At 48.1% G+C, this 11,446-nt stretch overlaps 1 pseudogene; it reads left to right on the plus strand.

Annotated features, from left to right (window-relative positions):
- Positions 1 to 5,952: 5,952 nt before the first annotated feature.
- On the plus strand, positions 5,953 to 10,644 carry LOC122473057 (annotated as a pseudogene).
- Positions 10,645 to 11,446: the final 802 nt, after the last annotated feature.

Below are 11,446 nucleotides of genomic sequence, written 5' to 3' on the forward strand. Positions count from 1 at the left end.
ACCACGGATGAGGCCGCTGTTGATTCAGCCGGGTGTTCAGCACGTGCTTGTGCGGGGGCTGCTAGGCTCTTGGCCCTGGCGGTGAGGAGGGGGTGTGCACTGGGCGACAACTGTCAGGCCTCGGGGTGGATCTGTGCACTTCGTGACTCACCCCGAGCTTGGAGCATAGCGTTGTTTGAAGAGTGGAAAGGAGCCCAGGGGCTTCCTTGACGTGAAGGCTAGGTTTTTCCTGTGCTCCTGTCTGAATCTTCAGATGACAGGAGGCAGAGAGGGAGAGAAGGAGCAGGGGGAGGAAAAGGGGAGAGAAGAATGTGGTGCAGGTCCCTACAGAGAAAGGGGACAGGAAGCCAGAGCAAGGAGACCGTGGGGGCCGGGAAACAGACTGAGGAGTGGTGGCGGGTTCCTCAGGCCCAGAACAGCTGACACTGCAAGGGAGGCCAGCAGGCAAGCACTCACACCACAGCACCGGAATGGCACAGAAGCGGACGGCGGCAGGGACCCAGGAAGGCAGGGACCAGGTCGGCCTCAAAGCAAAAGGCTCCTGGGAAACTTGAAGTCCCTTCCCTCCACCTGTCGCAGGAAGGCAGCTGAGGCCTGGAGAAGGCTTGCTGCCTGGTCGGGGTCACAGAGAAGGTCTCTCCCGGAGTGGGTTAAGTGAGCGGCCTCAGGACTGTGTCATCCTCACAAGATGTGAGAAATGTCCACAGTTTCTAAGTGAGGGCCTGTGGCACCTCCTCAGCGGTCCATCCGACGGTGACCACGCACACGGAGCTACCAACAGCCCACCAGCCCTGCTCTTATGAGTGGACAGCCCAGAACTATCAGACTCTGGAGGAGAGCACCCAACATCGAATTCAGACACCAGAACAAGGAGGAGAAAGACACAAACATCCAGAGAAAATAGACACAATGCAGGGGGAAGAAATGAAAATGCTTGAATTCGCATCCTCAGAGAGAGGAGAGTAGATATCGCACTCATGAAACAAGAACAGAATGCCTTAAAAAGGAGCACCCGGAAAGGCACGAAAAGGGGGGAAAGCTTTTGTAAAACAAAACAAAACAAAACAAAACAAAACAAAAGAACCTCCAATAGTATAAATGCCGATCTCGGCAGCAGAATTGTTGGAAGGTGAATTTTTTTTAATTCTCAAAATCCGAAGGGGAAAGGGGTGAGAAAGAGCGAGGTAACAGGACACACTCGTGCTGCGGGGACCGGTGAGACTTCTCAGGAAAAGGAGTCCCGGCCAAAACGGGGAACAGGTCCATCCGGAGGGGTGAGGGGCACCTGCAGGCGTTGGGGAACTCCGGCTGGGGCCTGAGTGCCTGCTGCGACGTGATGCCACCCACTACAGCCCTGGGCGTCAGGAGGTCGTGCACGAGGCCCCAGCACTCTGAGGGCACTTTGCATCCAGACCCGTCACTATCGAGATCTGCAGACGTGGAGGGTCTCCACGCCCTGACCTCGCACGCACTCCCTCAGGAAGCCAGTGGAGGGATGAGAGTAAACAGGAAGCACAGCACCCGGGATCTGGGACGAGGAACCTGAAGCAGTTGACAAGAAGCCCCGCGCGACTCCTGGGTGGACCCTGGGCACAGTCGTGCAGCAGGGGCAGGAGGACCGAGGCCTGCGGGACCTCAGCACAGAGAAGGTGAGACAGCGAAGGCCAGGCGTGTCTGTGCCCGTGAGGGAGACGGCTGTGCTCACGGTGGAGCGTGCAGTGAGTTCACGACGAGCGTGCGGAAGGTTGAACAACTGAAAGACCAAGACAGTTACTCACTTCGGGGAGAAAAAATGTGCAAGAAAGGAAATGGAGTCGTAGGTTTCCATGTGGATAGTGTTTACACAGAGAGAAGGCAAAGAACCAAATATTTAGGAGGGAGCACGTTGAGAACTCATGGCTGGGGCATGTGTGCTCATATGCGTGTGTGCTCGTGTGTGCATGTGTGTGTGTGTGTGTACTCGTGTGCACGTGTGCACGTGTGTGCACCTGTGTGTGCCTGTGTGCATGCCTGTGTGTGCTTGTGCATGCACCTGTGTGCACTTGTGTGTGCATGTGTGCTCGTGTGTGCATGAGTGCTCGTGTGTGCTCGTGTGTGCACATGTGTGCCGGTGCCTGTGTGTGTGTGTGTGTGTGCATGTGTGCTCATGTGTGTGCGCCTGTGTGTGTGCATGCGTGTGCACATGCAATGAACAGCCAAAATCCCAGCACACAAAATGAAAGTCAGTGGATAATGCCTGAAACAAAGGAAGCAAGAGGTAGCACGATAAGTGCTTTTTCAGGGCCAAATTGGGTGAATGAGCCTCACTGGTCCCGGCGTGGCCTGGACATCACCGTGTTTAAAGCCCCTGAGTGATTCTATGTGCCGCCGAGATTAAGAACCCGGTTGAGGGCAGAGATTTCCTGTGGGCCAGGGAGGCGGACAAGAACCCCCCTAGCCCATGGGCGTCTCTCGGCAGCCTTCTCTGCGACACACCTTCTCGGGGAGGAAGAATGTCTGGGTGTTCTATGGAGGCCCCCGTCCCCGTGTTGATTGGGAAGGGAGGGGGCAGAGATAATGAGGTAGTTACTGGTCACCTGCACGGTCCGAGCCCTGCGTGGGGTGAGCTGCACACAGTACTCCCCATGGAAGTCACGTGGGGATGGGGTGCAGACACTGGTCCGCCGCTCTCCACAGGTGCACCCTGGCCCCCGAGCACTGGGGGTGGGGGGTGCCTCCCAGGAAGGACAGAGGCCACGGTGGTTAGCGAGAGGGCGGTGGCTACGCTCGCTGGCCCAGGTACCCGGCTCTGCCGAGCCTGTGGTGAAAAGTTCTCAGAAGAGCAGGCTGCGTCTTCTCGTGCGGTGTTTCCCAGCGCAGGGCTGAAGCAGGGAGGTGGAAATCAACCCGAGAAGGATTTTGACTCAATCAAAAATAAAAACATTTCTCCCTCCTCCTCTCTCTCCCCCCTTCCTTCCATATATCGTGTAATATATGCTCATAGCGCTCAGGAAAAATATTCAAGCAGAGGCTTTTGGCAACGCGGAGAAATTTAGATTCAATATGCACGGAGATCTTCTCTGTCTCCAAGACCCTGTAATCCTCAGGCATGAACACTTCATTAATGTGGAACCTGGTAATTTGTAGTAATCATACGGGCTCCAGCCGTAGTGTACCTTCAAGCTAATAAAAAGGCTTTCTAAAGCAAGTCATGTTACTCGAGAGCAAATTGAGGCCAAACATTATAGCGATTCCAGATGAACAATTTGTATGCTAATTAAAATAGTTCTTAGAAAGTTTCCAAAGAATTTTGTTCTCCTTGGCAACCCTCTATTAGCGAATTTTGGTTAAGGTACTCGACTTCCCGCTAATTCCATCGGCCTTTCCTCCAATTAGCCCCAAACTGATAGGGTTTAGCCCCATGTGGGCCTCTCAACTGTGGACGCAGAGAGAAGGTTTTACCGAGTTGCTTCCAGTCAAACAAACACAGAGACAAGTCACGGAAGGTGGAGAGGCCGAGCCCCCTCAAAGCCCGGCGTCTGACAGCTCCACCCGCTTTTGGTGATTTCCGAAATGCTGAAACTCCTTGGGATCCGAGGAGCGCGGCCGACAAACCCAAGGGACGGAGACGGCTTCTCTCGGAAGCGAGGCAGCCACGGAGGAGAGCTTCACGGGGGGCCGCTCCAAGCGACACTCCGGAGAAGGTGCTGGAAGAGAGTGTGCAGTTGCGTGTTGGCTGCAGTCTCGAGGGGCGACCGCACGAGGCAGGTGGGGGACGGACGCACTGTCACGCAATTACCGCGTGTCGTCCAGAGGGCGCGCTCGCCGGGCTCCGCGATTCGCATCCTGGGTCACACCACGCCTGCGCTCCACGGGTCTTGGCACCATACGTTAAAAGGCGTGACAAGTGGTAGCAGGTTGAGACAGGGATGGAAAACTTGGAAACTCTGTTTTGGGGGAATCGGTGAAGGCACCAGGAACGGTTTCTGAACTGGGTGGTAGCATTTGAGGCAAGCATGATAGGTAGTGACAAATATTCGGAAGGAAATGGAGAAAAGGATTTATTTGTGCTTCGTGTGGCAGTTAAAACTTGTGTTTGGGCCTCTGTGTTTACCTTCCTCTCCGGCCTCCCTGCCGCCCCGCCACACTTCGGGCAAGTGGGCAAGTGGAATTTCATTGCCTGGGGCTGTGCCAGGAGGCTGGATGGCAAGGGCCCTCCCTGACTTTTATGGAAGCTGGTGAGACATTAAACAGTTTCCTGTGGTAGGGTAGACAGCAGTGGTACTTTCAAGAAGTAGGTACTTTTAGGAGAGGGGCACCTGGGTGGCTCAGTCGATTAAGTGCCCAGCTCTTGGTTCAGACTCAGGTCATGATCTCACGGTTCATGAGTTCGAGCCCTACATTGGGCTCTGTGCTGACAGCATGGAGCCTGCTTTGGATTCTCTCTCTCCCTCTCTCTCTCTCTATGCCCCTCCTCTGCTCTCTCTCTCTCTCTCTCTCTCTCACTGAAAATAAATAAATAAACTAAAAAAAAAAAAGAATTAGGAGGAAAAGATATCCTGGGAGGAATAGAACAGGTGTAGGTGACCTGCCTCGTGTTACTAACCTGCCCCCCTCCATGAAGGTGCCCTGGGAGGTGGCAGGACCTGGGGTGGCCGAGCAGCCGCACCCACAACGGCCCCAACGGGACCCTGAGCATTCCACTGGCAACGAGCACACACGAAAGGACTGAAATAAGAATTCCCTGAATATTTGGCTCTGCGTAGGCCCCTGGGAACTCCTCATTGCCCTGGGGTCGTCGGGTGTTGGCCGGGAATTTTATAGCCACTGGGACAGAATGTTGCCGTGGACACTACCAGAGGGAGACTTGGATATAAGTCTAAGTTGACTTACAGAAAGAAGGTGCAATCTCTCGCCTGTCTATATTTACTGTTAGGTAACCGTAGATTTGTAGAGGGCAAGGGCCAATGAGTACCGGTCCTGAAATGAGGATTTTAGTTAATGCCAGAAAGAAATTTCTAGCCACTGGCACTGTCCAGAGGTGGGGTGGGCTGAGGTGAGAAACCATGGACTCTGGTCACAGGTGGGAACTTGAGAGCTGTCCTTCAAGGGTATTTTGAAGGAGAAGCTCACGATGATAGGTACAAATCGGATCAAGTAATCCCTTCCGTCCCTTCCAGATCCGGGGTTCTGCGATTCTGTGAATCCGTGGGGTCCCTGGCTCAGAGCGGGAGCAGGATGGAGATTCCAAGCGGCTTGTGTTTGCACCGGTCCTTGGAAAGCAGCGGCAGGACTTCTGTCCGCGAGCACTCTGCACTGCATCACAGCCGTCCTGTTGGTCTTGGTCCGCCTCCTAGAGCAGGTGACAGAGCGCATTCTCAGAGGAAAAGACAGCTGCATCGGCTTGGCTTGTTCTCAGAGGTGCTGTGCTTTGTTTCTTCCTTGAAGTCCGATGAATGTGTTTTCCTTTCCTTTGTGGTTTTTTATCTTTCTATTATGTTTTTATTTTTTCCATGATGATTTATTTATTTTGAGAAAGAGAGAGAGAGCAAGCGGGTAGGGGAGGGGCAGATAGAGGGGGAGAGTCCCAGGCAGGGGCCAAGCTGTCAGCACAGAGCCTGACGTGGGACTCGATCTCACGAACCACGAGATCACGATCTGAGCCGTAAACCGGGAGCTGGACACTCAACCGACTGAGCCACCCAGGTATCCCATTTTGTTGTTGTTGTTGTTGTTTAATGGTAACTATCAGACTGTACTGAGCATCAAGACAGAAGAAACTCTGTGTGAAAACTGGAAGTACCAGTGGAAGAATCAGGGACGAAGGAAAATGAAAGATGGAGATTGAGAAGCAGTGGAAACATTGCAAGTAGCGTTTCCAAGCCAAGCTAAACGTTTTATTACCGGATGTGTCAGAGCTCCGGTGTTGGGTTTGGCTCGACTGTCCTCCGGTGACACTCTGCTCCATGTCAGATGAAGCGGGTGTTTTCAGAAACCGAGTACGGCGGCCTGTGTGTGCGCAGAGGCGCTCTGCCGCCCACGCAGCGTCCACACCCAGGTCTCTGGAAGCTGTTCGAGCCCAGCCATCGGTGAGGAAAACATGATTGGAGCGAGCTTTGGGGGCAGAAATTGGTTCTTTCATTTCAACTATCTGTCATTTTATCGACAACGTAAGGAATCCCATCAGTTTAAATATTGGTTCCAATATCAAAGTGTCGAAAAGTAACTTTTCTTTCCCAGACAAGCTTATAGAAATTGTTTTTGTCGCTCAAGTGAACCACTAGGAGTTCTGTGTGATGCTACGTCCATTAAACTCAAGGAAGGGAGGGTGTGTGCGAGGAACCGATCACTCTGCTTCATTGCTCTCCAAGTACAGAGTGTCCACTCAATTACAACTATTAGAGTGCTGTAATTTACGGATACTAGGAAGTAGAGGTGACCAAAATTATTTTACAACAACAGTGAGAAAATATGGCTTTCTCAATTTGTAAGGATTTCTGATTTTGATTCCACATCATTTGATGTGGACTCATTTGCACATCAGGAAAATATTTTGGAAAATCTGTTTTCGGCCATGGCAGAGTGGCCTCGGTTGGACAAACCCTCCTGCTAATAACAATGATAAACTCTATATCAAATATGAAGAACAATAGTGTGAAGGCAGCAGCAGCAAGTGGAAGCAGACAGAAGCTGGAAGGACATAATCGTTGAAATAAAGGAAGCAAACCAGCGGATACCATTTAGCCACATTCATCTGACCTCCGCGACGGCACATCCCAGCCCCCTCAGGGCTCGTGACACTACGGTCAAGCAAAATGTGGCGATTTTACCAAGATAAAGAGAGAGAATTTGGAGGTTGATGCTACCAGAGGGCTGGAAACTGAAGAGAAAATCCCAGAAGGGGGGGATGCACCAGACTGGACCTCTCACCTGAGTTTGCGCAAAGACATTTCACAGTCTTGGCTGGCTCTTAACTACACGTGTGTGCCTCTTAACTACACCCCTCCCACCCCCGCACCCAGAAATCAGCAGCTGGAAAGCTGAATAGCTGAGGAGGTCCCGGGCTGCCCAGTGCTGGAGACAGTTTGGAGTTCGATTTCCATCGAGTGCGAAGGGCTTGGGAGACACTGTGGCTTTCCCAGAAGGGACACCCCTTGGGGTATTGGTCACATTTCAGGCTAAGAGTCTTCTGTGTTCTTTTCTGTGATGCTCACTGAGGTGCAGCCACAAGAGGACATGCAGGAGAGATTCAGGAAAGAACAAGTTTACTAAGCTCATGGGTCCCAGAAATGGGAGGCACAATGCCACGCGGGCCACATAAGGAAGCACCAGAATCATCAGGAGTAAGGGGAAAGTGGAAATCGACACCTTTACTGGGATTTCTGTAGGCAAGAAAGGCAAGATGGCAGGGCAGACAGCCTAGGACTGGCCTGGTTGAATAATTCCATCAGGCCCTAAGCTGTAGGGTATGTCCCTGGCTCTGAAACGAAGACAGAAGAATACTGCCTCCTGGGTGCAGGGGCCAGATAGGGGAGTTCTGGCTCCAGACTGGTTAGTTTGCAGATCAGAGGCATGCTTCCCGATGAGCTTTTTGGCATCTTAACAATTGGCTGGCCCTGGAAGGGGCAGTCTCTCCCCAGATAGAAAAGTTTTAAATATGTCATAATATATGAAAACTTTTAAATATGCGTGATACAGGAGAGTATACTCTGGAGCAAAGAAGAAAACCGAAGCAGACCTGTTTTTTTTTTTTTTTTAAAGTTTATTTAGTTTTGAGAGAGAGTGTGTGTGCGGCAGAGAGAGAGGGAGACAGAGAATCCCAAGCAGGCTCTGCACTGTCAGCGCAGAGCCTGACATGGGGCTCAAACTCAGGAAACATGAGATCATGACCTGAGCCTGAGTCAAAAGTAAAATGCTTAACCAACTGAGCCTCCCAGGCAACCCAAAGCAGAGCCGTCTTAACAAAGATTAAAGCCAGCCTTCCAAAGGATCAAAGTAATCTGCCACAAATTTAACTGCCTACCAGAATAATAAGCAAATGTCTGCTCTTTATAGAGAAAGGTAACACAATCCGGAGTTTCTACAGTGTTGTCATCCACAATGTCAAGTATACAGTGAAAAACCACTAGATATGCCAAGAAATATGAGACATAACCAAGAAAAAAGTGAATAGAAGCAGACCAACAGATGACCTAGATGCTGGAATTAGCAGATAAAGACTTTAAAACTTTAAGACTTTTTATAAATATAGAAAACAATTTATGAAAAAAATGTGAAAAGATAGACAGAACAGGTGAGTAGATGAAAATTCTCACCAGAGAAATGGGAACTATAAAAAATTAATAGAAGGAAAATTCTGGAAGTAAAAATAATATCTGAAATGAAAAATTCGATAGACTTAACAGCATAATGGATACAGAAGAGAAAGGATCAGTTAATTTGAAGATACTTCGTTAGAAATTATCCAAATTAGGGGCGCCTGGGTGGCGCAGTCGGTTGAGCGTCCGACTTCAGCCAGGTCACGATCTCGCGGTCTGTGAGTTCGAGCCCCACGTCAGGCTCTGGGCTGATGGCTCGGAGCCTGGAGCCTGTTTCCGATTCTGTGTCTCCCTCTCTCTCTGTCCCTCCCCCGTTCATGCTCTGTCTCTCTCTGTCCCAAAAATAAATAAAAAATGTTGAAAACAAAATGTAAAGAAATTATCCAAATTAGAGAGGAAAGAATGGAAAATAAAAGAATGTCCAAGATGTGTGGAACTATAAATTGGTTAAAAATACATGTTAATGGAGCTTAGGACTCTAAGGAATTGAAGGAATGGGGCAAAATAAAGAGAGATAATAAAGTATAGAACTGTCTCTTCTATATTTAAAGAGATAATGGACAAGATTTTCTTTAATTGATGAAAGACACAAACTCACAGATCTGAGAAATTCAGTGAATCCCAGTCAGAAAAAAATACAAACCACTCCTAGACATATGATAGTTAGATTACCAAAAAGGGTAAAACTTAAATATAGCTAGAGAAAAACTGCACATTACATTCAGGGGAATAACTCTATAATGACAGCTAAAAAAAAATAAAATAAAATGATAGCTGATTTCTCATCAGAAACAATGAAAGCTGGGGCACCTGGATGGCTCAGTCGGTTAAGCATCCAACTTTGGCTCGGGTATGATCTCATGGTTCGTGGGTTCAAGCCCTGCATCAGGCTCTGTGCTGACAGCTCAGAGCCTGGAGCCGCTTCGGATTCTGTGTCTCCCTCTCCTTCACTCACACGGTTCTCTCTCAAAAATAAATAAACATTAAAAATTTTTATAAAAAAAAAAGAAACTCCTTCCCTCACACTATCTCTCTCTCAAAAATAAATAAACATTAAAAATTTTTATAAAAAAAAAAAGAAACTCCTTCCCTCACACTGTCTCTCTCTCAAAAATAAATAAACATTAAAAAATTTTATATAAAAAAAGAAACAATGAAAGCCATAAGACAATGTAATAGTATCTTTGAAATCCTAAAATTACTTACAAATTAAAAAAAAAAGACACCAAAAACCTAGCAACCTAAATTCTATACCCAGTGGAAATATTCTTCAAAATAAAGGAAAAATAAAGACATTTTAGAAGAAAAAAGATCTCACAACATTTTGCACCAATGGGCCTGCACTACAAGAAATGCTAAGGAAGTTCTTAAGGTTTAAGGGAAAGCGTCCAAGATGGAACCTGGATCTGCAAGAGGTACCGGAAATTCAATATACAGGTAAATTTAAAATATTATTTTTTCATAAATTTAAAAAATCTGTTTAAAAGAATAGTAATGGGGGGGGGGAGACGCCTGAGTGGCTCAGTTGGTTGAGCACTCGACTTCGGTTCAGGCCATGATCTCATGGTTCATGGGTTTGAGCCCCAAGTCGGGCTCTGTGCTGACAGCTCAGAGCCTGGAATCTGCTTCGGATTCTGTGTCTCCCTCCTCTCTCTGCCCCTCCCCTGCTTGTGCTCTGTCTCTGTCTCTGTCTCTCTCTTTCGAAAATAAATAAATAAATGTTAAAAAAAAAAAAAAAAAAGAATAGTAATGGGAGTGGCTCCATTACCTTGGAGAGGTGAAGTACTGGGAGGTGAAGTACTTTGGAGATGGAAACAACATAAACAGTAAACAGTAAAGCTGCCTTAAGTTGCTGGGAATTTCAGGAATACAGACCCTTCTGAAGCTGTTCCAAATTTTGAAGAGACGTTTGCCAGTACATTCACAGAAGATGTCAAAGAGTACCATGAATACCTGAAGAGCCCTCCTGGGTCTCCTTCCAATTGTTGAGGAGTAGAACAGCCGAGCTGCTGGGAGCCAGAGACACAGAGGCAATCAGTTGCAAGGTAATAGACTGTTTGGAGGTCAAACCGGTGGGGGTGGCAAACTGACACTCGATCCAATCAGCGGCATGGATAATCCTGGGGTAACAGTTACCTGCAGTATAGACATGAAACTTACTACCCCCATGGATATGGACACTGTGGTTACAACCAGCCAGCTCCCTATGGTTACTGCTGGTGGAAACGTCAACAGCTTTTAGTAAAACCGTTTACTCTGTGTATCTTCTGTTGGTCATAGTTTTAGATCTGATTTCAGAGAGTGGATTACTAACTTTTTAGAACCTGTGACTTTTTTTTTTTTTTAATGAGATCTTACCAGAGATGTGATGGTTGCTGGGAATAAGTACTCCCCTAAAAAGGTTGTGGATTATACTGCCTGACTTCTACTGCAGATTCTTCTTTGTTTCATGACTTAACGGTGCGTTCCACTTGCTATCTGTTTTCCTTGTTTGACCTCCAAGAGTTCTGTCTTTGTTTTACACAGAAATAATTGTAAAGTAGAAAATGCTTGATTTTACTCTGTGAGATAAAGAGGTATCCATTTACTCGGATGTGCTCGTTCCTAAATTTTTACAGAGGTTGGCACAGCCAACTCGTGAATGCACGAGTGTGCTTTCCCGCACTGTGCTGTAGGTGACCTCAGCAGTCGAAAGGTAAAACGATGGTCGATACTCCTTTTGGCTCTCGTTGTTATGACCGTGGTATTTTGTAATTACTCCAGGTACGAGTCAGCTCCACAGTCGTTTTGGTCTCAAAGAGGGATGTCAAGAATAAAGCTGTAAATAAGGAAGCAACTCTTCTCGGTTTCAGTGTCTTGATCTAGTGGTGGGTGAGATTAGGGCACACGACCATTTCGCACAAACTGTAAGGCTTTTTGCTAACTTGAACATAGCATATCAAAACTCCCATGTTATACAAAAGTTTAACTCTGTAAATGTTCCCCTTTCCTTTTCAATGGTATGTATGTGACGCTGCATTCTGACTACTTTTATGGTATTTAACGTGGATCGATCGAACAGTGTTATAGGCACTTCCAAATGTGCCCCTTGCTGCTCCCTCTTGTATAAATATAGTGACGCTGTAATTTCCTTTTATGCTGATCATTTT

The sequence above is a fragment of the Prionailurus bengalensis genome, chromosome B4, assembly GCF_016509475.1.
Source record: "Prionailurus bengalensis isolate Pbe53 chromosome B4, Fcat_Pben_1.1_paternal_pri, whole genome shotgun sequence".
Classification (NCBI taxonomy): Eukaryota; Metazoa; Chordata; class Mammalia; order Carnivora; family Felidae; genus Prionailurus; species Prionailurus bengalensis.